Below are 26,266 nucleotides of genomic sequence, written 5' to 3'. Positions count from 1 at the left end.
CGCTTTTCTGGTGCAACAAATGGCTTGAATTTGTTCCGCTGGATCTCTTGCGATTAGGAGTTGATGACGAAGTTGCTCCAACTAGACCAGCAAATACAGACAGTCTGAATTGCTTCAGAGTTTTCTGATCATTATCACAACGTCCATTATAAATGATGCAGGCATTTACAACAGTGACACAAAGAAAGTGCCAGAAAATTCTGTGCCACCATTTCTTGCTTTTTCTATCAATCTCATAGATTGATTTCAGCATGTCGGATTTATCTACAAGCCCCATATAGGTATTGTAATCCTTTACAATATCTGGGCACGCAATTTCTGTGCGAGAACCATCTTTGGATTTCCGAGATGCTGTGTTCACATTTTCAATGTTGTGGAAGTTTGAAAGAAACTGTATTGGTTTACGACCTTTCCAAACCAATGCCGTGATACCTTGGCCACTACAACGAAACTGGAACTCTCCTCGGGACATGTTCTTTTCATTTTCGAAGTCTTTTGGGAACCCAACTCTGCCTTTCCTCACTGTCCAACAGGCCTTCAGATCGAGCATCAGGGGTGCAGAAGTAAAATAATTATCGAAGTACAGCTTGTGATACTTTCCTGCTAATTCTGAACTAAGGTTTTTTTAAAACTCTGGCACCTAGACACTTTTCTACCTCCTGACCAATTTTCCCAGTATAAAGCTGAAATTTGGAAACGTAACCAGTTTCATTTGCCAGTACCCAAACTTTGTACTCACGTTTTATGGGTTTTTGTGGCATATACTGCTTGAGGCTAGATCTATCTTTGAAACGAATCATTGATTCGTCCACAGCAAGGTGTTATTTCGGCTTATAACTTTCTGCGTACCTCTTGCTAAGATAGTTCAATAGTGGACGTATCGTGAATAATTTATCGAAGCCTTTTTCTCCCTTTTTTGATTGCTGGCTGTTATTATTTGCATGAATATGGCCTAGCAACCACGAAAATCTATTCTGAGGCATGAGATCTCGAATGTACGAATCACGAAAACTGGATCAGAGGGCCAATAATCCCTATATGAAGGATATTTTTTTATACCCATTAGTAAATTTATGGCAAGAAATTTCTTCATTTCGTCAATATCGGTTGGTTTGAAAACTGTGGAACCTGCAAGCTTTTGAGTTGCATATAAATTTGATTGATACACTAGATAGTCTAATAAATCATCACCAAATAAGCAACCAAATATTTCAGTGGGACTTGATTTGTTAGATGGGATATTTGAACCATATTACTGTGAAAACTCAGTTGTTGCATTTCATAGTATCTGTTGCACGCATTCAATATGCTCATTTATTTCTGTATTGTCATCACACACATCGCCGTCATTGTTGCCACTACTAACGCGAACAGAGTCACTTTCAGCACAAACACCTTCATTCACATCCTCTTCCAATCCAACTATGCTCTCATCAGATAAAAGAAGTCGAAGTTCTTCATCAATTTCGCCTGATTCACTTCCAGTATCCGAAGCAGCCGACTCAGTATCACTTGGAATTTCAGCAATTATGTCCATTAGCATATTTGCAGTAAGGTCACAAGCTCTGAATTGCTGATTTGCTCTTGATGGTGGTCTATTATCCATAATGACGTAAAGAATAAAACAATTTACCGTTTGAAGGTCGTTATGTCCCAGTGGTTTCATTCTGAAACCACCTACATATTCGTAAAAAAACTAAGTTTTACATTATAATTATCAATAAAAATATCTTCCAAATATCATAAAATGAAGCATAAGAATAATCCATTACCGAAAATTCTTATTATCTGCTGTATAAACGTCACAAAACAATTTTATGTGAAGGCTGTGTCGAAAGCACGTGTACTCGGCGCAGCACTACACAAATAATGCTTTTACCCGACAACAATCACTTCGCTACTGCAACAAGTAGCTGGCGCTGACCCTAGATGTCACCAACAATCAACGTGGGGTGGTGGTTTCAAGAATTAACCTCTGGATCGCAAAAGCAGGCAAAGTAAAAATGTGGTTTCAGACTGAAACCATTTGGCCTGAAACAGCTGATGGTTGTTCGTATTCGCAACTGTGAATACATTTCGTGAATAACAAGATGGATGCAATTCAGTAGTTTATTACTTGTTGTGCGAATCGTTCAGCTTGCGATACAGTATGCATTTAAGTAAGTTTGTCTATTGTATTGCATTTTATTGAACTGGGGACGTAGAAACTACGGAGAGGTTTCGTCCCCACCGTAGCCCTCAGTGGTGCACAACCCCACAATAGGTTACAGCAGTCCACTCACCCCACCGCCGCCCCGTACGTGGAGACAGGGTTTGCGCAGCAATCGCCGACATAGTGTAACTGAGGCGGAATGAGGGGAACCAGCCCGCATTCGCCGAGGCGTTAGACCGCGCGGCTAGCCGGGCGGGCTAGGTTCAAAGATACTAGGCAGGTAACCGTAGAGCACACAGACTAACGATGCCCAGCTCATGCGGCACAGTTCGAAAGACAATAAAAAAAAACCTATACCTTATCAGTCGTCGCCCGAGTCACCAAACATGCATTGGTTGCCAAGCTATGGCGAGATAATGTCAAAATTATGGTACAGTTAAAGTTGGGGGTCACAATGAAAAATACTCCTATTATAGCACAAAAAGGCGGATATGTCCTGTACAGAGTTAGGGATGTCAAAAAAGGGAAGTAGCTTTTCGTCTTATATGGCAGCTTTCAAAACATCTTGACATATTGGCGCTTTTTTACGAAGTAATCCTACTTCCCCAGTGCAGTGACCTCTCTTAGCTCCAAGGTTTTGGCACACCCGCATCTGGCAATGTATTGGCTACAGTCCCTAATCGCCAGCCATAGTAAACAAAATATTATATCACGTGGGTGAAGAGCATGTTTGTAATAGCTAAAAATAGTTTTTCTGTGGGATAAAATTTATGGGGTGGATTTGTGCCTGGGGTGACGCTAAATCAAAATCAATTACTTTAGTTGTGGGTGGGAGAAAGGTTGATTTTTTTGCTGGAGGGGACCATTTCCCCCCAAAACCCCTTAATGATATGTTGTATCATACAGCACGAAATAACAAGAGCCGTGTTGGTTGGCATGATAGCAAGTGTCGTGTTATATGAGATGACATCTTTTATCATGTTACTTTACTTGACACGATGCATTATATTACTTGGCATGGGCACTACTAATACTGACAAGTAAAAAAGCGCGAGTGTGTGAAGATGTTCTCACTTAAATGTCTTTGAAACTTCCGGATAACTCGCCCCTGACATATATGACTTTTTTTGCTATAACAGGAGTATTTTTCATTCTGGTTACTACATGTTCATGAACTGTTGTATTTACCTCTGAACATCTACCTTTTCTCACTTCATATTTTTGGCCGCGCGGTGTAGCCGCGCGGTCTGGGGCTCCTTGTCACGGTCCGTGCGGCTGCCCCCGTCGGAGGTTCGAGTCCTCCCTCGGGCATGGGTGTGTGTGTGTTGTCCATAGCGTTAGTTCAAGCTAGATTAAGTAGTGTGGAGGCTTAGGGACCGATGACCTCAGCAGTTTGGTCCCATAAGACCTTACCACAAATTTCCAAATTTCACTTCATATTTATCGAGCAGCAATGACACTGTATCTGAAGGTAAACCTCCTGGCGTTACACTTTCCACGACACCCATTCCATATGTTGTATGTTCTTTACACATTTCTTGGCTAAAAGAAGATAGAGGGTACATTTTCTTGTTTACTTCTTCTGTGGGCATCTTCGACGCTTCGAAAATTTCTCCCCAAGCCTCATATCTTTTATATGTATTTTAAGCTGCGAATCTCTATAGAGTCCCACAAGCATGTGTGACATTTGTGCACTTCTATCAACAGCAATGCGGTATTTTCAGCCACTCCGTCGTTCATGTAAATCACAGTGACAACAGCAAAAAATTAGTCCGCGCACGGAAAAAACCGAGCGAGGTGGTGCAGTGGTTAGCACACTGGACTCGCATTCGGGAGGACGACTGACTGTTCAACCCCGCGTCTGATCACCCTGATTTAGGTTATCCTTGATTTCCCCTAATCGCTTCAGGCAAATACAGGGATGCTTCCTTTGGAAGGGCACGGCCGACTTCCTTCCCCATCCTTCCCCAATCCGATGGGACCGATGACCTCGATGTTTGGCCACTCCCCAATACCAGCTACCCAACGGAAAACAACAAACTGCGGCAAAGCGAGTGCTCTCTGTTTATCACCGAAGCCAGCGCCGAAGCCCACTGCAAACGAACTTCGTTTCATGGTTCGCTGAAAAACCGACAACCAGTGGAACAGGAGCGAATAACTGCGAATGTGAACTGCGCACGACCGGGTTCCTTTTGCGTACGCCTGCCTAGCGTTTACACCAGAGAGTATTGTTGTTCACTGTTGCACGTTCGCTTGTGTTCACTTCCGTGTACAGGCGACTAGAGTGGCGTTACATGATACTGATGCATTCACTCGACTTTAGAGACTGTGAAAAACAAGGTGCTACGTTCTAGAATTGTGGGGCTTTCAAAAAGAAATGTTACGCGGAGGAAGAAAAGAAAGAACAGAATTTTTAACACGAGGGTTGAATGAAAAGTAATACCTCCACTTTCGAAATTCGTCAGCAAACGCGAGCACTTACTTGCGGCAGATACTGGACTGTTCGGTATACTCCCCTCTACAGCTTGAGTTGGCGGGAAGCCTAGCAGTGAAATGGTTCTGCTGTTCCAGTTAAAGAATGAAATACCGCGGAGACAAGTGGTCAGAGCGATTTAAATAAGGTACTGCCATTGAATTCTTGATGGCAGTAGGTGTGATACCGAAGTAAACTCTTCTGAGAATGCAAGCCATTTATGGTGACTGTGTTGATGTGAGATGTGTGCGTCGTTGGTCCAGCAAGTTTAAAGGTGAGGCTTGCGTGACAGTGAACTAGTTGATCATTCGGTGACAGTAACCACTGAGTTTTAAAGGTGAAACGTTGACGGGAACGATTCAGAATGATTTGTATCACTCACAGGGGAAATACATCTTCTCAAATGCTCATAATTATTGAAGATCTGCTTAGAATATACACTCCTGGAAATGGAAAAAAGAACACATTGACACCGGTGTGTCAGACCCACCATACTTGCTCCGGACACTGCGAGAGGGCTGTACAAGCAATGATCACACGCACGGCACAGCGGACACACCAGGAACCGCGGTGTTGGCCGTCGAATGGCGCTAGCTGCGCAGCATTTGTGCACCGCCGCCGTCAGTGTCAGCCAGTTTGCCGTGGCATACGGAGCTCCATCGCAGTCTTTAACATTGGTAGCATGCCGCGACAGCGTGGACGTGAACCGTATGTGCAGTTGACGGACTTTGAGCGAGGGCATATAGTGGGCATGCGGGAGGCCGGGTGGACGTACCGCCGAATTGCTCAACACGTGGGGCGTGAGGTCTCCGCAGTACATCGATGTTGTCGCCAGTGGTCGGCGGAAGGTGCACGTGCCCGTCGACCTGGGACCGGACCGCAGCGACGCACGGATGCACGCCAAGACCGTAGGATCCTACGCAGTGCCGTAGGGGACCGCACCGCCACTTCCCAGCAAATTAGGGATACTGTTGCTCCTGGGGTATCGGCGAGGACCATTCGCAACCGTCTCCATGAAGCTGGGCTACGGTCCCGCACACCGTTAGGCCGTCTTCCGCTCACGCCCCAACATCGTGCAGCCCGCCTCCAGTGGTGTCGCGACAGGCGTGAATGGAGGGACGAATGGAGACGTGTCGTCTTCAGCGATGAGAGTCGCTTCTGCCTTGGTGCCAATGATGGTCGTATGCGTGTTTGGCGCCGTGCAGGTGAGCGCCACAATCAGGACTGCATACGACCGAGGCACACAGGGCCAACACCCGGCATCATGGTGTGGGGAGCGATCTCCTACACTGGCCGTACACCACTGGTGATCGTCGAGGGGACACTGAATAGTGCACGGTACATCCAAACCGTCATCGAACCCATCGTTCTACCATTCCTAGACCGGCAAGGGAACTTGCTGTTCCAACAGGACAATGCACGTCCGCATGTATACCGTGCCACCCAACGTGCTCTAGAAGGTGTAAGTCAACTAACCTGGCCAGCAAGATCTCCGGATCTGTCCCCCATTGAGCATGTTTGGGACTGGATGAAGCGTCGTCTCACGCGGTCTGCACGTCCAGCATGAACGCTGGTCCAACTGAGGCGCCAGGTGGAAATGGCATGGCAAGCCGTTCCACAGGACTACATCCAGCATCTCTACGATCGTCTCCATGGGAGAATAGCAGCCTGCATTGCTGCGAAAGGTGGATATACACTGTACTAGTGCCGACATTGTGCATACTCTGTTGCCTGTGTCTATGTGCCTGTGGTTCTGTCAGTGTGATCATGTGATGTATCTGACCCCAGGAATGTGTCAATAAAGTTTCCCCTTCCTGGGAGAATGAATTCACGGTGTTCTTATTTCAATTTCCAGGAGTGTAATTCGCTCACCGCAGAAAGAGTGGTATGGGCCATTCGCATGCAAAACTGTGCGTCTTGCCGCGAGACACATTTGAATTATCATCTGTTCAAGGCATAAGAGAGCAACTTTGGTAAAACGTAGAAACAAAATATCAATGTAATAGGATCGAAACACACCGAAAATAACAAAATATTGGCAGCATCTTGATGTGTACTCCTTTAGGCAATAAACGATCTACTTGAGAATGATCGTTGATTTTGTAAAATTACAAGTAAAATTACACGATCGTCATTTCATCATCAGACTTTATTCTGTACTATACAATCAACTTTTCTGACCGAAATACAAGCCTATGTAACAATATGCTTGACGAAAGGCAGGTTATGACACTGACACACCAATGTCATTGTTTAAAAGTGTAATTGGCGTGGCATTTGATACTTGATTGCTTGAATACAGATGTAATATTCAGTGTGGAGAAGTGGCCCTAGGCAGATATCCATACTGTTCTGTTTCACCTTCATTTGACCACTTCACTGAAATCTGCACTTCGATGTCTGAATAACTGTGCAACACTATCAGATCAGTAGAAAAAGTTTCTTGTTCACATAGCGTAATTATTTCGCACTGAGGCGAAAAGGTCATGGGATTCCTCGTAATACTGTAAATGACCTTCTTTTGCTCAGTGTAGGGCATCATCTCTACGTGGCGTGGACTAAATAGGTCGTTGGAAGTCATCTGCAGAAATATTGAGCCATGCTGCCCCTGTAGCCGCCAAATTTGCCAAAGTGTTCCCAGTGCAGCATTATGTACCATAAACGCTCTATGAGATTCATGTCGGGCGATCTGGATGCCCAAACCATTCGCTCGAACCGTCTTGGCTGTTCCCAAATTGCGCATTGTTCTCCATAAAAATACCGTCGTTATTTGGGAACATGAAATCCAAGAATGGCTGCAAATGGTATCAAGGTAACCGAACGTAACTATTTCCAGTCAGCGATCGTTTCAGTCGGACCGGAGGACTCAGTCAATTCCACATAAACACAGCCTAGTCCATTATGGAGCCACTACCAGTTTACACAATGCCTTCTTCACAACTTGGGTTCAGGGCTACGCCCTACTCGAACTCTACCATCAGCTCCTACCAACCGAAATCGAGACTCATTTGACCAGGCCACGGTTTTCCAGTCGTCTAGGGTCCACAAAATATGTACACAAGTCCAGGAGAGGCGCTGCAAGCGACTTCGCGCTGTTAGCAAGGGCACTCGCGTCAGCCGTCTGCTGCCATACCTCATTAACGGCAAATTTCGCCGCACTGGCCTAACGGATACGTTCGTCGTACATGGATTTCTGTGCTTATTTGAAGCAGTGCTGCTTCCCTCTTAGGCCGGTATTACACTATCAAATTTCTTTGTCACAGATTAGATCAAAGATGTGATAAAATATTCGTCAAATATATTTGAGAAAGATCTTTGACGTGGCGCTAAAAAGGGCTATTACACTGTCATCATATTTTTCGTCAAAGTTCAAGATAGCTGACAACAACAACTTGTTATTAACCGCAGCAGTTGCATGTACCACAATCGCACTGTGTGCACATGTGGAAGAGAAGCGGGGGAAAAAAAGGAAACGTACCTGGGTCAAGCCGTGACTTTTACGACGAGGCGATAAAAGCATTCGACAAAACTTGTTACGTGAGCTTGTAGTGGAGGACGTCAAGTCGTACATAAATTGCTTAAGAATGGATGAACATACGTTTCAGTAAGTGCTCAGTGAAGTGTATCCTCGTATCACAATGCACAATACTCACTTAAGAACTCCTACATATGCAGAAGACGGGCTCACTGTAACACTCCGATTTCTTTTTACAGGAGAGAGTTAACTCTAGCTTACAGTACAGCACTCGAATATCACAGTGCACATTAAGGAAAATAATACCTGAAACGTGTGCAGCAATTTATAAAGCACTAAAGGACCAATGTCTGAAGGTAAATAAATGTTCAATACACTTTATGTGCATTAAGAACTGTCGCTATTTTACAAACAAATCAATTACTTTTTGTGTCCGAAAACCGTATCTCACGGCTAGTAACCTCCGCAATATTTTATAGCTCTCCAATCTTCTTAATCTATTTTGGTATTCAGTGTGCCTCACGTTGTAAAGCGCCTCATCAGCTTTATACATCTCTATTAATTTTGTAGTTGTCAGTACACACAAATTGTATTTACCGGCAATGTTAGAAAAACACTACAGATGACAGAACGCTGCAGCGGTGCTAGCACTCCACGTGGTAATATGTCACATTGCAGTGAACAGAAGACAAGCGACTTCTTTGATCAAATCTACAGCGAGGCCCTTGATTTGATCAAATATTTGACGACATTTGCCAAAAGTTCCCTATTATACCATCAAATTTCTTTGACAAAGATATTTGACAAAGATACTGGACATGAACCATGGACCTTGCCGTTGGGGGGGAGGCTTGCGTGCCTCAGCGATTCAGATAGCCGTACCGTAGGTGCAACCACAACGGAGGGGTATCTGTTGAGAGGCCAGACAAACGTGTGGTTCCCTAAGAGGGGCAGCAGCCTTTACAGTAGTTGCAGGGGCAACAGTCTGGATGATTGACTGATCTGGCCTTATAACACTAACCAAAACGGCATTGCTGTGCTGGTACTGCGAACGGTTGAAAGCAAGGGGAAACTGCGGCCGCAATTTTTCACGAGGGCATGCAGCTTTACTGTATGGTTAAATGATGATGGCGTCCTCTTGGGTAAAATATTCCGGAGATAAAATAGTCCCCCATTCGGATCTCCGGGTGGGGACTAGTCAAAAGCACGTCGTTATCAAGAGAAAGAGGAACAAGACTTTTGGTCAGGTGAATACAGGGTTATAAATACAAAATCAAATAGCAGTAATGCAGGAGTTTGTTTAATAATGAATAAAAAAACAGGAGTGTGCGTAAGCTTCTACAAACAGCATAGTGAACGCATTATTGTGGCCAAGATAGACACGAAGCCCACGTCTACTACAGTAGTACAAGTTTATATGCCAACTAGCTCTGCCGATGATGAAGAAATGTATGATGAAATAAAAGAAATTATTCAGATAGTGAAGGGTGATGAAAATTTAATAGTCATGGGTGACTGGAATTCGGTAGTAGGAAAAGGGAGAGAAGGAAACTTAGTAGGTGAATATGGATTGGGGCTAAGAAATGAAAGAGGAAGCCGCCTGGTAGAATTTTGCACAGAGCACAACTTAATCATAGCTAACAATTGGTTCAAGAATCAGGAAAGAAGGTTGTATACATGGAAGAAGCCTGGGGATACTCACAGGTTTCAGATAGGTTATATAATGGTAAGACTGAGATTTAAGAACCAGGTTTTAAATTGTAAGACATTTCCAGGGGCAGATGTGGACTCTGACCACAATCTATTAGTTATGAACTGTAGATTAAAACTGAAGAAACTGTAAAAATGTTGGAATTTAAGGAGATGGGACCTGGATAAACCGACTAAACCAGAGGTTGTACAGAGTTTCAGGGAGAGCATAAGGGAACAATTGACAGGATGAGGGAAAGAAATACAGTAGAAGACGAATGGGTAGCTCTGAGGGATGAAGTAGTGAATGCAGCAGAGGATCAAGTAGGTAAAAAGACGAGGGCTAGTAGAAATCCTTGGGTAACAGAAGAAATATTGAATTTAATTGATGAAAGGAGAAAATACAAAAATGCAGTAAATGAAGCAGGCAAAACGGAATACAAACGTGTAAAAAATGAGATCGACTGGAAGTGCAAAATGTCTAAGCAGACATGGCTAGAGGACAAATGTAAGGATGTAGAGGCTGATCTCACTGGGGGTAAGATAGATACCGCCTACAGGAAAATTAAAGAGACCTTTGGAGATAAGAGAACCATTTGTATGAATATCAAGAGCTCAGATGGAAACCCAGTTCTAAGCAAAGAAGGGAAAGCAGAGTATGAGACAGGTGAAATACACTCAGACTTCAAGAAGAATGTAATAATTCCAATCACAAAGAAAGCAGGTGTTGACAGATGTGAAAATTACCGAACTATCAGTTTAATATGTCACGGATGCAAAATACTAACGCGAATTCTTTACAGACGAATTGAAAAACTAGTAGAAGTCTACCTCGGGGAAGATCAGTTTGGATTCCGTAAAAATATTGGAACTCGTGAGGCAATACTGACCCTACGACTTATCTTAGAAGAAAGATTAAGGAAAGGCAAACCTACGTTTCTAGCATTTGTAGACTTAGAGAAAGCTTTTGACAATGTTGACTGGAATATTCTCTTTCAAATTCTGAAGGTGGCAGGGGTAAAATACAGGGAGAGAAAGGCTATTTACAATTTGTATAGAGACCAGGTGGCAGTTATAAGAATTGAGCGGTATGAAAAGGAAGCAGTGGTTGAGAAGGGAGTGAGACAAGGTTGTAGCCTCTCCCCAATGTTATTCAATCTGTATATTGAGCAAGTAGTGAAGGAAACAAAAGAAATGTTCGGAGTAGGTATTAAAATCCATAGAGAAGAAATAAAAACTTTGAAGTTCGCCGATGACATTGTAATTCTGTCAGAGACAGCAATGGACTTGGAAGAGTAGTTGAACGGAATGGACAGTGTCTTGAAAGGAGGAAGTAAGATGAACATCAACAATACCAAAACAAGGATAATGGAATGTAGTCGAATTAAGTCGCGTGATGCTGAGGGAATTAGGTTGGGAAATGAGACACTTAAAGTAGTAAAGGAGTTTTGCTATTTGGGGAGCAAAATAACTGATGATGGTCGAAGTAGAGAAGATATAAAATGTAGACTGGCAATGGCAAGGAAAGCGTTTCTGAAGAAGAGAAATTTGTTAACATCGAGTACAGACTTAAGTGTCAGGAAGTCGTTTCTGAAAGTATTTGTATGGAGTGTAGCCTTGTATGGAAGTGAAACATGGACGATAAATAGTTTAGACAAGAAGAGAATTGAAGCTTTCGAAATGTGGTGCTACAGAAGAATGCTGAAGATGATAACTAATGAGGAGGTATTGAATAGGATTGGGGAGAAGAGAAGTTTGTGACACAACTTGACTAGAAAAAGGGATCGGTTGGTAGGACATGTTCTGAGGCATCAAGGGATCACCAGTTTAGTATTGGAGGGCAGCGTGGAGGGTAAAAGTCGTAGAGGGAGACCAAGAGATGAATATACCAAGCAGATTCAGAAGGATGTAGGTTGCAGTAGGTACTGGGAGATGAAGAAGCTTGCACAGGATAGAGTAGAATGGAGAGCTGCATCAAACCAGTCTCAGGACTGAAGACCACAACAACAACAACAACAACAACAACTGGACAAAGAAATTTGATAATGTAATACCGGCGTTATAGCACCAACAACTCTACCGAATCGGCACTGCTATCGGCCGTTACGTGAAGGACGTCGACCACTGTTTTGTCCGTGTTGGGAGATAATGCTTGAAATCCAGTATTCTTGGCTTACTCATGACACTGTGGATCTCAGAATATTGAATTCCTTAAGTATTTCCGAAATGAACTGTCCCATGCTTCTAGATCCAACTTCCATTACGCGTTCAAAGTCTGTAAATTCCCGTCGTGCGGCCATAACCGCGTGGGAAAGCTTTTCACTTGAATCACCTGAGTACAAATGACAGCTGCGCCAGTGCACTGTCCATTTATACTTCGTGCACGCGATACTACTGCCTTCTGTATATGTGCACATCGCTGTCCCATGATTTTTGTCACCTCAGCGTAAGCCTAAGGAGATATACAGTAAGTCACAACAATGAAATATGTGCGTTTTCGGTCCTATTATTTCGGTATTTCGTTTTTTGGCATTACGAAAATTCCTGTGTTACACCTTGAGCAGGTGGTCACTCAAATGTCTCTCGTAGTAAGACGCGCAGTTTTGAAGCCAGGGCCCGCAGCTCGTGGTCGTGCGGCAGCGTTCTTGCTTCCTATGCCTGGGTTCCCGGGTTCGATTCCCGGCGGGGTCAGGGATTTTCTTTGCCTCGTGATGGCTGGGTGTTGTGTGCTGTCCTTAGGTTAGTTAGGTTTAAGTAGTTCTAATTTCTAGGGGACTGATGACCATAGCTGTTAAGTCCCATAGTGCTCAGAGCCATTTGAACCATTTTTTTGAAGCCAGGGGTCATACTATTGCTTGTGTGGATAGTGATTTATATCCGAAGCACATTTTTGTGCTGTTCTGAGCGCTCGAGATCAACGCACTTCTCTTGTCAGAGAGAAATTGCAAACATAATCGGCATTTCACAAGAGTGTGAGTCCGCAGCTCGTGGTCTAGTGGCTAGCGTTGCTGCCTCTGGATCACGGGGTCCCGGATTCGATTCCCGGCCGGGTTGGGGATTGTTCTCTGCCCGGAGACGGGCTGTTTGTGTTGTTCTCACCATTTCATCATCATCTTATTCCTCATTTGTGACAGTAACTAGATTGGATTGTGAAAAAATTGACTGTGTAAAAATTCGGAGTTTATATGGGCTTTGATGACCGCGCAGTTGAGCGCCCCACAAACCAAACATCATCACAACAGTGTGTAGGTCACATTGTTACTTTGCTCGCTTATCGGAAGATCATACTGCCATGGGTACCTCAGGCGGTGACACCTGAAACGAAAGTGCACGTACCTGATATTTGCCAGGAACTCCTCTCATATTATAAGAATAGAGACGACTCCTCCCTGCAGTCAACTGTGACGGGAGGCGAAATGTGGGTACATCACAAAGGACCGAAGACGAAACGCCAGTCCATGGAATGTCGTCAGATAGGGGCAAAACAGTCCTCAGCTGGAAAAATCATGGCGTCAGTGCTTTGTGATGCAGATTTTGTTACTGATTTCGCGAAACGTATGTCCCAGCTCTCTCCGAATTTCAGCAGTAAAAATCTCCATGATGCACAACACCTCTCATGTAGCATCTACCTGAGCAGTTTTTTATTGTTTTTTTTTATTTTTATTTTGTTTGGTTTGAGGCGAAGTCTATTTTATCATACGCAATTAAGTCACATAATGATACAAACAAGACATTTGTTCGATTTCATCACAAAATACAGTGTATTTCAAAAAGAACAGTATGATTTCAGAACTCCATTTTTATTGATAAAAACATTCTACAAACGTGGAATGGATTGCAGAATACTAACAAAATTTTTAAGTTTTAGGTAGGCTCCATATGTCCATCACCAGCAGCAAAAACAACATCTAGAAGAATGCTCAATACGTAATAAACTTTACACAGTGTATCTGCTTTTACAGAAGTTACGGAGGCTGTTATTCTGTTCTACACTTCTTCTGTGCCACGAGGAAAAGGGGAGATGAACAAACTTTCCTTCATATATCCTCAAAATCGCATGGGGTCACGTCTGGCGATCCTGGAGGCCTAGAAGGCAGGGCAGTGACTCGGCGTTTCGGCGTCCTACGTTGAGCCAGAGTGTCATTGAGAAATTGACATTCTTTGTTGTGCGAGTGTGGTGGAACTCCATCCTGTTGGAAAATGAAATCAATGGAGTCCTCCCGAAGTTGTGGAAAAAGCCAATTCCGCAGCATTTGAATATAGCTCATTCCAGTCGCTGTGTTCCCCTCAAAAAAGAAGGGACCGTACCCTTTTTCAAGAGAAATGGCAGAGAAAACGTTGACTTTGGAAAGTCTCTTTCGTGCTCAATAATGCGATGAGGGTTCTGGAGTCTCCATATGCGCACATTATGCCAGTTTACTTTACCGCTAACATAAAATGTTGCTTCACGACTGAAAGTTAAATGTAGGAAAATTGGATCGTCTTGCATGTCCTCTAGCAGAGCGTTGCTGAAATCTACGTGTTTCCTTTTATCACCAGCCACAAGAGCTTGCACTAGTGTGGTCTCTATGGTTTATAGACCAAATGTCGCTTTAGCATTCGCCAGATAGTCGTATGAGACATTGCCTGTTGTCTGTTTGAACGGCGAGTAGACTTTCGGGGACTCCCCTCAAATGTTTGGTTAAATCTTTCCAATATGTCATCGGAAGTGCGACGTCGACTTGGACTCTTACCTTTGCACAAGCACCCTGTCTGTTCAAACTGTCGTCCGCAGCTCGTGGTCGTGCGGTAGTGTTCTCGCTTCCCGCGCCCGGGTTCCCGGGTTCGATTCCCGGTGGGGTCAGGGATTTTCTCTGCCTCGTGATGACTGGGCGTTGTGTGCTGTCCTTAGGTTAGTTAGGTTTAAGTAGTTCTAAGTTCTAGGGGACTGATGACCATAGATGTTAAGTCCCATAGTGCTCACAGCCATTTGAACCTTTTTTGTTCAAACTGTCGATACCAACGAGAAATGTTTTTGGGTGCTGGCGGATAAATGCCAAAACGCCGACAAAAAGCAAGTTGGACTGAAATCACTGATTCACGCTTTGGAAACTGCAGTAAAAATAACGCCTTGTGTTGAGCGGATGCCATCTTATTTGTGACTGACTGTAAATTGAGAAGACGCATTGAGTGATACCTAATGGCGATTTTCTGAAACTCCAGGTCACGCCCATTCACACAATACACATTTCCTTGTCGGCTCGTCCCATGTTTCGTAATTATTACCGTCCAAAATCAGATCATTCTTTTTGAAACATCCTGTATACAACACAATTGTATGCGACAATTAGTCTACAAAGTACATTATTCGGACTGTATACTGGTGAATGACACCAATTTTTTTTAAATTTAGTATTTCAGTCATTTTTGTTTCAGAACAACGCAGTGACCACCAATATACACTTTTCATTCACAAAATCTAAGCTCAGAACTGAGGAGGTTATGAGAGAGACCCAAACCTGGCGGTAGACAGATGATGTGGTTGTTATGAAAACTGGCGACGCGACGTTTCTTCACTGCATGTAAAGTATCTTGTGTTTGGTCTGCTGTACGCTAGAAAGTGGCTGATGTACTGTGAAACACGTATGTAACATAGCAGCGATGGTGAGGCACGTTAAAATCTTTGACCAGAGAGCCTATTTTCGTGGTTAGTCTGCGCTTGACCGCGCGAGTGTTGCGAGCAGTTCTGTTGTAGTTGTCATGTAGAGCAGTACAGTGGTAGTCGTCGTGCAGTACGGTAGTAGTCGTCATGCAGAGCAGTCGGTCAGTAGTAGCAGCCCAGTGCGGTTGTGTGATGTAGTCTGTCGGCAACACTGGTCAAGATGCTGAATGAGGTATATTGTTAATTAAGGTAATCATCAGATAATGTAAAGTTTATTTATTGTAATTAATTTCCAACAAGTGCCCCAATAATAATTTTGATTTCAAAAGCAATTTTACAAAAAAATTTATTTAATTGAATTAACGATTTCATTCCACTTCCCTTAAAGAAAAGTTTCAGTTAAATTTCAAAAAAAAAAGGAATATTATTATTTGCAATGCAGTTCCTCCAAGCTGTGCGCAAGAATAAGAGCAGAAATTTGACTAGCAGTTACAATGAGGTAAGAATTTAATTCTGATTTGCATAGGGCCAAAGACCGATATTTCGGTTTAATTGAATTATCATTATCACTGAGATTTCATTAGTACTGAATTGTTTTTCATTATTTTTGCGGGAGCTTACAGCAGAGTCAGATTGCGAATTTCACATTTTTGTTGCCTTTGTCAGTAAATTTCATTGCGGGAGGTTACACTTGGCTCCATTTTTATTAAATATTGTCTTTCCTTTTAAAATTTTTGTGGGGAGGTTACAACTGGTACGCAAATTATTCGGAGAGCCATCTGAAAATGGAGGCTAGTGAATTGTAACCATATTATCAAAACTAGACATGATTGTCTTAATGGGATTTCCGCGATCGTTCATTAAATAAAAATATGGCATTTCAGTCTTCTGATCGCTATTTTTTATTTTCAATGACCGGTTTCAGGTTACCTGCCCATCTTCAGATCTGTTACACAAAGTTAAAAATATAATTAACAAGAGAGATACAGTTAGTGATAGAAATATCCTAGTTTACAAAAAGAAATTTTGGAACGTTTTAAATGCCAACATACCATATATTGCAGTTACAGAGTAACTTGTCACTACAGAACTATCGGTTCTCTGTCATAACTAAAGTAAATTTTAATCTGTTAAAACCTTATATCGCAGTTTTAGAGAAACGGGATTGGTAACAGTAAAAAGTGCTCTCTACCTTTAAAAATTGTGCATATGTTATTATTTCACCGTACATATTAATGGCGGATATACTTTTTAATAAAACAATTTTTAAAGTAATAGCATATGAATAATCTTTTTTTGAGTGGACCATGAACTGAAATAATTTACACTAATTTAAAATTTCTTTATAAAGAAACTTAAAAGTATAATTAAGATGTAGATATTCTTTCGAAAATGTGCGTTTCCCCTTCTTTGTTTTGATTGGTGGTTGAGAGGATTTCCCTACGTCAGAACACCCAATTCACTTCGCCGCCAGTACGCTGAGGGCCGTTCCGCTACAGCTGCTTCTTACTGGATCGTGATGTTGCATTCAAGAGTAAGTCTAAAACAGGTCTTTAAAAATCTCATAATAACTACTGTGCATAAAATCACTTCGCTCATTAAGTGGTAGGCCTGGGGTTTTTCTTTGATGAGCGTATATTTCAATGTCTTCGAGCACGTTGAGATAGAGACTTCTTGGAGCTAAGTGTAGCACCTTCATTTGTGAATTGGGCGCGGCGGAAGAGGACGTGGCGTGGCGTTGTATACGTTCTGACGTAGGGAAATCCTCTCCACCACCAATCAAAACAAAGAAGAGGAAACGCACATTTTCGAAAGATTTTTAAATTAGTGTAAATTATTTCGGTTCATGGTCCACTCAAAAAAAGATTATTCATATGTTATTACTTTAAAATTTTTTTATTAAAAAGTACATCCGCCATTAATATGTACGGTGAAATAATAACATATGCACAATTCTTAAAGGTAGAGGGCACTTTTTACTGTTACCAATCACGTTTCTCTAAAACTGCGACATAAGGTTTTAACAGATTAAAATTTACTTTAGTTATGACAGAGAACCGATAGTTCTGTAGTGACAAGTTACTCTGTAACTGCAATATATGGTATGTTGGCATTTAAAACGTTCCAAAATTCCTTTTTGTAAACTAGGATATTTCTATCACTAACTGTATCTCTCTTGTTAATTATATTTTTAACTTTGTGTAACAGATCCGAAGATGGGCAGCTAGCCTGAAACCGATCATTGAAAATAAAAAGTAGCGATCAAAAGACTGAAACGCCATATTTTTAATTGTAACCATGTTCCAAATGGACAACAAGGGCATCTCTTTCTCGTGTTTAATAGTACACTTTGTGTACAGGGGTTGGACAAAAATATGTAAACACCTAAAACACAACACATTACCATGCCTAATAAGTTGTAGGAAATCCGTTGGCATTTGAAACAATTTCATTTGTCTCGGAGTGAATAAATGCAGCTCGTGTGTGGTTTTCGAGGTAACATTGTACCATTCCTCCTGCAAAATAGTGGCACGTTCAGGTAACGATGATGGAGGTGGACCATAAAGACCACAAAGGCTCAATAATTCGGCATGATTGCCAACACAAAAGGTCTACCGCCATCTCTGCACATTGGTTAATTTTCACTAGGTGAGGTCTCGCTGGATTTGGGTACTGCGATGTTTGCGTACATCTGGGTATGATTAACCACTAATACGCGCTCATCTGGAGATAGATTGCTCTGGTACCCAGTGGAGATTCGACAACTCATCCTAGTGCTGACAAAACCACTCCTGGACGATGCGAGCTGTGTGAACATGGCTTTATCGTCTTGGAGCACAGCAGCACCATTGGGGAAAAAGCATTGCACCTTGGGATCGACCTGATCGGCCAGAAATCCTTGGTAATCTTGCAGAGAACCCATGCAACCCATATTGCTGCGTGTATCATCACTAACCCGCTGCAAGTTTCACTTTTGGGGTGTAGTTGGAAACAGTGTGAAACAAGACTCACCCGACCAACTGACTTTCTTCCATTGCTTCATAGCGCAGGTTTTATTGTTTCGGCACCACGTTTTCCTGTTACGCAAACATTCATCAGTGAAATGAAATGGCTCTGAGCACTATGGGACTTACCATCTGAGGTCATCAGTCCCATAGACTTAGAACTACTTAAATCTAAATAACCTAAGGACATCACACACATCCATGACCGAGGCAGGATTCGAATCTGCGACCGTTGCAGCAGCGCGGTTTCCGGACTGGAGTGCCTAGTACGGCTCGGCTATAACGGCCGGCCATGCATCAGTCATGAATGGTTTTGGAATTTGAGCTCGCCCTGCAATTCTCTACTTATTTTGGTGCTGACAGGGCTCGTGAGTTCTGTAGTCACTTTTCCAGCTCTTCTCTCATTTTTCGTCGCAATGCTCTTCAATGACCGTCTGTCACGATCGTTCAACACACACTTTCGTCCGCGTTGTGACTTAGCAGATGATGCTTTCCGGCTCCCCATGTATGAGGTATAAATCTTCAAACACCAAAATCTTCGGCTCCTTTGATTACGTAAGCACCCATACATACGAGCACGAAAAATTTTCTCATGTTCGAATCCTCTTAGCTCAGACATAATTCGCATGCAGCCTATCGAGGACACTGCACAGATACCATTCGTGGTGAAATACAACAGCGCAATCTACAGACTTGGCTATCATCACGATTTACTCGAACGTCTTCCAGTATGCATTTCTCGCGGTGTTTCTATACTTTTGCCCAAACCTTGCACTCCCTCTATACTTCTTACAATCAGAATGAACTAGTACCCCACCTCCCCCCTCCCCCTTCCAGGAGACATCACGCCAATACCGTGTAACACGGACTCCAGTCTAGTCTTGATTATGACCTTCGATATACCGCATTCAGCTGAAGCAGCAGAATTACCAAACTGTGAGAATGTTAATTCAGCCGCCGTTCCAAATAGTGGGGATAGGGGATTAGAAGCAGGTGGCGTTCAAGGTCAGACGACGTATGTTAGGGTGCTTGTGTGTTCATCAAACCACGAACGTAGACGAGCAGTCCTGCGAACACGGCCGTTGTCGTCTTGAAAGACAGAAATGTACACATCATATTCATAATGAAGATATTAGAGGAAATGACAGCAGTGGCTAATAGAGGATGTAGAAATAAACATCCTAGTTCATCCAGAATGAGATTTTCACTCTGCAGCGGAGTGTGCGCTGATATGAAACTTCCTGGCAGATTAAAACTGTGTGCCCGACCGAGACTCGAACTCGGGACCTTTGCCTTTCGCGGGCAAGTGCTCTACCATCTGAGCTACCGAAGCACGACTGACGCCCGGTACTCACAGCTTTACTTCTGCCAGTATCTCGTCTCCTACCTTCCAAACTTTACAGAAGCTCTCCTGCGAACCTTGCAGAACTAGCACTCCTGAAAGAAAGGATATTGCGGAGACATGGCTTAGTCACAGCCTGGGGGAGGTTTCCAGAATGAGATTTTCACTCTGCAGCGGAGTGTGCGCTGATATGAAACTTGCTGGCAGATTAAAACTGTGTGCCCGACCGAGACTCGAACTCGGGACCTTTGCCTTTCGCGGGCAAGTGCTCTACCATCTGAGCTACCGAATCACGACTCACGCCCGGTACTCACAGCTTTACTTCTGACAGTATCTCGTCGCAGGAGAGCTTCTGTAAAGTTTGGATGGTAGGAGACGAGATACTGGCAGAAGTAAAGCTGTGAGTACCGGGCGTGAGTCGTGCTTCGGTAGCTCAGATGGTAGAGCACTTGCCCGCGAAAGGCAAAAGGTCCCGAGTTCGAGTCTCGGTCGGGCACACAGCTTTAATCTGCCAGGAAGTTTCATCCTAGTTCATGTTTACAGTAACCTGAAATAGTGGGCCCAAGTCATAGTACAAAAACAACAGCACAAAAAATCAGAGAACCATCTCCGACTTGAACTACGCACGGCGGGTTATACACTGTATTGAGCACAGGTAAAGTTAGTTAGCCTCGCACCTAGACGACTGGAAGGACCTAACTACTTTTCGCTAACAGTAACTCCTGTTGTACAGTGAAGTCGCGCTACTTACAGTAAAATTATAATGGCTCCATTAATGTCTAACGGAACCGTCCATTAGAAACGCAAAGGCTCCGATCTATCCAACACCGAGTACGGAATGATCAGACCTACAGCTCTCACAAGGGCCGGGCGCTGATAGCCTCACAAACCAAACATCATTACAAGGGGACCGTGCCTATTTGTTATCACCGATGTCGTCCAAATTTATGGTACATGCAGGGCTTGGACAGAAATGTAAGTGACAGAAGCGGAAGCTCTAGTCGGCCACACGTTAAAAAAAAAAATTGCACTCGTCGGAGACACACGAGGCTTTTCTGTTTGCGTAGTCACTAGGCAGGCTGGCACAGCGGAAAGAGTACAGAACGGTAATCCGAGGGCCGTGGGATTGAATCCCTATGCCAAAAGTTTTTTATTTTTCTTGTTTCAATTTTTGCTTCACATACACTGTAAATTAATCGAAATAATGAAGAAAAGGCAAAGGAAAATTTTGAATTGTCAATAAATTTCCAGGAAGGGATTGTAAGGTGTACGGCAGAATTTCATATATAAAATTAGAGACTTTTATTATTTTGCAGGTCATGGTTTACAAGTGCTCGTCAAAATATGGAAGCGGTAATTGCCTCGGCATTTTGCACACGTTCTTGTCGCCGCATTTTTGCAGTTACATGGTTGCTTTCAATTTTCTGTAGACGTTCGCAAAAGAATCTCGCCCCACCCTCCGCTCTCTCCCTCTCTCTCATCGCACAGCTTGGCAGCAAACCGAGCTTGATGCATTACTTCGCCGGCCGCTGTGGCCGAGCGGTTCTAGGCGCTTCAGTCAGGAACCGCGAGACAGCTACGGTCGCAGGTTCGAATCCTGCCTCGGGCATGGATGTGTGTGATGTCCTTAGGTTAGTTAGGTTTAAGTAGTTCTAAGTTCTAGGAGACTGATGACCTCAGATGTTAAGTCCCATAGAGCTCAGAGCCATTTGAACAATTTTTTTTTTTTTTTTTTTTTTTTTTGCATTACTTCGTCAAATACTGATGAGGATGGCTGGTGAGGTGTGGAATGTATTTTGATGCAGTCTTCTCACGATGTGATTTCGATTCCTCCCTCGATGGCCCAATTTTATCTATACTGAAAACCTACTGTTTGCGTGCAGTTGCTGAAGACTAACGGAATGCGATATACAGCACCCTTTAATTACAGCCCTTGCCGGAAAGTTATTTGCAGATTCGTTATGGATGCTGTACGTACGGTACAATACTTTCTTGGAAATTTATTTGAAATCCCAAATTTTCCTTTGCCTTTTTGTTTCATACCTTTGATGAAAGTAATAATAAATACAATATTTTGACCATTATTTCGTTTTATTTGCAATGTAAGTAACGCAAAAATTAAAAATAAAAAAAATTCCCACAAAAGGACTGGATGCCACGCCCTCAGATTACCGTTCTGTACTTTTCGCCCGGCTCCAACGGCTGCCTGGCAAATACTCCACATAAATGGTTCAATCCGAATCCGACCCGCGTTAAAAATGCTGTTTATTTCTAAATGCTTAGCGATCTAGAGCTCCCACTTCAGTGACTTTCATTTCTAGACACAAAGGAATTGTTGACATTTAGCTGCTGGTGGGCACTGATTTACATCGAAGGGGAAAGTTTTTGTGCCGGACTGGGATTCTAACCTGGGTCTCCTGTTTACTAGGCAGGCGCTCTGACCACTAAGCCATCCGGACACAGTGTTCATCGCACCTGCACGGATTTATGCTGGAACACCTCCCGTCAGCCCCAAATTCACAATATCCACACACTAATGATGTAGTGCCCCTGCCTATTGTCTTCATTACTCGTGGCGTTTCGCCATTTCTCGTAAGATTCCGACCGTGGTGTGTATCTGCACTGAATAAATCAAGGAATCATTAGCCAGCATCGCCTTAATTGTATACGTGGGCATCTGTCCTTTCGGACTTGTCCGAAAGAACAAACAACATATATATACAGTGAGACAATTATTGAATTATATGAAATAAAATCGTCATAACTTCTAAACGGTTTGCGTTAGGACATTTAAACTGTACCGTTGGCCGCGGGGCATGATGGAAATTAGTATGGTTTGTTTTAGCGACGAATCCCACTTGCATTTGGATGGCTTTGTCAATAAGCAAAATTGGCGCATTGGGGGACTGAGAATCCGCATTTCGCGAACGAGAAGTCTCTTCACCCTCAACGGGCGACTGTGTTGGGTGCGATGTCCAGTCACGAAATAATCGGTCCGATGTTCGTTGATGGCACGGAGACTACCGAACGGTGCGGGAAGGTTTTGGAAGATGATTTCATCCCCATTATCCAAAGTGACCCTGATTTCGACAAGATGTGATTTATGCAAGACGGAGCTCGACCCGATACGGTTACAGCAGAGTGTTTGGTGTCCTGGAGGAGCACTTTGGGGACCGCATTCTGACTCTGGCTTACCCAGAGGCCACTAGCATGGGCCTCGATTTTCCGCTGTATTCTCCGGATCTGAACACATGCGACTCCTTTTTGTGGGGCTATATTAAAGACAAATATAGCAATGATCCCAAAACCATTGTTCAGCTGAAAATAGCCATTCAAGAGATCGAGAATTTTATTCTAATTGATGCGCCTTGAAAACTTAGAAGATTTTATTCAAAATCAAATGGTTCAAATGGCTCTGAGCACTATAGGACTTAATATCTGAGGTCATCAGTCCCCTAGAACTTAAACCTAACTAACCTAAGGACATCACATACATCCATGCCCGAGGCAGGATTCGAACCTGCGACCGTAGCGGTCGCGCGGGTCCAGACTGAAGCGCCTAGATTTTATTCAGCCGTTCAGGAGGTCATCGAGAGCATCGATGTTCCGACAATTCAGCGGGTCTTGCAGAATTTCGCTATTGGTCTGCGCCACGTCATCGCCAAGGATGGCAAGCATATCGAATATGTCATAATCTAAATCCGAATATCTGGAGTGACGTTCAAATGTTGAATAAAGTGCGTATACGCCGTAGTTTGTAAGTAATTTACGTTATTTTTCATATAGTTCGATAATTGTCACCCTGTACTTTCGTCTTGACAAAGCCCTGCATATATCATAAATGTGGACGCGGTCCAGCCGGCCGGAGTGGCCGTGCGGTTCTAGGCGCTGCAGTCTGGAGCCCAACGACCGCTACGGTCGCAGGTTCGAATCCTGCCTCGGGCATGGATGTGTGTGATGTCCTTAGGTTAGTTAGGTTTAAATAGTTCTAAGTCCTAGGCGACTGATGATTTCAGAAGGTAAGTCGCATAGTGCTCAGAGCCATTTGGACGCGGTCCCCTCGTTAGACTGTCACCTCCATAAACCCTACCTCTACAACGCCTATACTTTTTTTCATGTGCCACGTGCATTTTGTATTGAGTCTTGGGTTCTTGCTTATACGCTATACTTCTTGAATTTATTTCTCATATCCTCGTGTAATCCTCTTAATTTTACATGTCAGATACCTACGTTCGTATTCTGCATTTAACAGCACAGTGTGCTCCATCTGAGTGCGCGAGGAACAACGCACTTTTCACTGATAAGAAGGTGTTTTACACAAGCGATGGCTATCCAACAGCAATTTACAGGTCACAAGGGACTATACGTGAAAAACACGTAGCGATGACAAGAAGATGTGGGCAACTATCGATTTGCTGCTGGAGTTTAATTTTTGAGGGAGGAGCAGGAGTACTGTACAGAATTGAGGGGACTCTTGAAAGCAGGCGGTACGCTCGCATTTAGAAGGATGTGATGCTGCCCTCAGCGCGAATTCTGTACAGTGAAGGAACATTCACGTTACAAAAAGATCATTCTTGCAGGCATACAAGGGCTGTTCAAAAAGTAAGGTGATTTTTATAATTGAGCGGGCAACGTACATTCGATTATCGACCGATTTTTTTTCTATGTTGGTACACATGTCCCGAACATATCTTAACAGTTTAAAGTGCACAGCATAGACTACTTGGTTTGTTTTTGACAGATAGGAAGGTTACACGTGTTTTAGTGTGCTCTGCGATTTTCGATTATTATGAAATATTGATCAAAGTATTTGTATCACATTTTGTGTGAAAAATGGAATCAAGTGCTCTAAAACACTTGAAATGTTGACAGTGGCATACGGTGAGTCTGCTGTAGGTAAAAAAAGAAAAATGTTTACAAGTGGTGCAAGCACTTGAAATGTTGACAGTGGCATACGGTGAGTCTGCTATAGGTAAAAAAAAGAAAAATGTTTACAAGTGGCGCAAGCTCCTCCAAGATGGCCGAGAAGATGACTGATGAACCTCTGGACGTCCCAGCACATCAACAACAGATGATAACGTCAAAGCTGTTAAGGAAATTGTTTAGGAAAATCGTCGAATTATTGTAAGAGAAGTTGCTGAGGATGTTGGCATATCGGTCGGCTGTATCATGCAATTTTTTCGGAAGTTTTGGGCACGAGACGTGTGTCAGCGAAGTTTGTTCGAAAACTTCTCAATTTTCATCAGAAGAATCGGCGCATGAGCATCGCTCAGGAGCTCTTGAATGACGTCAATGATCCTGACTTGCTCAAAAGTGTCATAACTGGTGATGAAACGTAGGTTTCCAGTTATGACGTCCAAACGAAAGCCCAATAGTCCCAATGGAGGCATCCCGGAGAGCCAAGACCGAAAGAAGCACGTCAATTTCGATCAAATGTCAAAGTTTTGCTCACTGTTTTTTTTTTCAATGACTGTGACGTAGTGCATCATGAATTTTTACCTCAAGGTCGTACGGTCAATAAGGAGTAATACTTTGACATTATGCGCCGTTTGCGAGAAGGAATGAGCAGAAAAATGTCAGGAAGTGTGGAAAAACAATCCATGGTTTTTGCAACATGACAATGCACCTGCCCATTTATCGTTCCTTGTGAGAGATTTTTTGGGCAAAAGCAACACGACAATCATGCTTCAGCCACCATATTCACCAGACTTGGCCCCATGCGACTTTTTGCTGTCCCCAAAACTGAAGACACCTATGAAAGGATTCGCCAAAAGCCACAGTGAACATTTCGAATGTGGTGCTGTACTTAATTCCATTTTTCAAACAAAATTTATTGCAGATTGCTTGATCCAACTGTTTCGAAAGTAAAAATTCGCCAAGCACCCAAAAGCATGTACAACTCTTTCGACTGTCAACAATAAACTGTTCAAAACAGCTGAAATGCAACCGTATATCAGGAACATGTGTGCCAACAAGATAAAAACATTTTTGAAAATCGGATGTACACAACCTGCAAAATTAAAAAATTACCGTTAGTTTTTAATCACACTTGTATATTAATGCTCGACCTGAGAACACTTTTCTCATCAGCTACATTGGCTGAAACCATTTACATTTTAAAGTCCAGTGGGTGCGTGTGCCCTGCAGAAAGCTGCGGCGGCGAGGAGCGGGCGCCGGCGTGCACTGACCTGCGATCCGATGCGTCCGAGGAGGCGGCTGCTGGCGGACTGGTCTGCGCACGCCACGCGCCGCTGCTGCTGGTTACTGACCTGCCGGCTGCGGCTGGGCTGCCGCAGGTGTGGGCGACCTGCGCCGCCAAGCCACCCGACCTGCCACAGAAACGCGACCGCCGCTTCTGCGTGGGAACAAAAACAAAACACACCGCTCCCTCATCTGCATCCGAGCTGGTTTTTTAAAGATGTATCTGCGCAGTCATCTGCGGACCTCCAGTGCGTCATCGCAAGCGGAGACCTCCCGACAAGAAGCCCT

At 43.5% G+C, this 26,266-nt stretch overlaps 1 protein-coding gene across 2 annotated transcripts in view; it reads right to left on the bottom strand.

Annotated features, from left to right (window-relative positions):
* Window positions 1-26,064, bottom strand: part of LOC126175773 (hatching enzyme 1.2-like) — an 80,298-nt gene extending 54,234 nt beyond the window's left edge. The window contains exon 1 of one of the 2 annotated variants that reach the window (XM_049922743.1): window positions 25,966-26,064. The gene's annotated coding sequence lies outside the window, so the exon portion shown is untranslated. Of the gene's footprint in view, window positions 1-15,287; window positions 15,311-25,965 lie in introns of those variants that run through there. The other variant, XM_049922745.1, reaches the window with a different exon arrangement.
* Between the last annotated feature and the right edge of the window lie 202 nt (window positions 26,065-26,266).

Source organism: Schistocerca cancellata, chromosome 3, assembly GCF_023864275.1.
Source record: "Schistocerca cancellata isolate TAMUIC-IGC-003103 chromosome 3, iqSchCanc2.1, whole genome shotgun sequence".
Lineage (NCBI taxonomy): Eukaryota > Metazoa > Arthropoda > Insecta > Orthoptera > Acrididae > Schistocerca > Schistocerca cancellata.
Note: the sequence above shows the minus strand (reverse complement) of the source record. Positions and strands in the feature narration are given on the sequence as shown.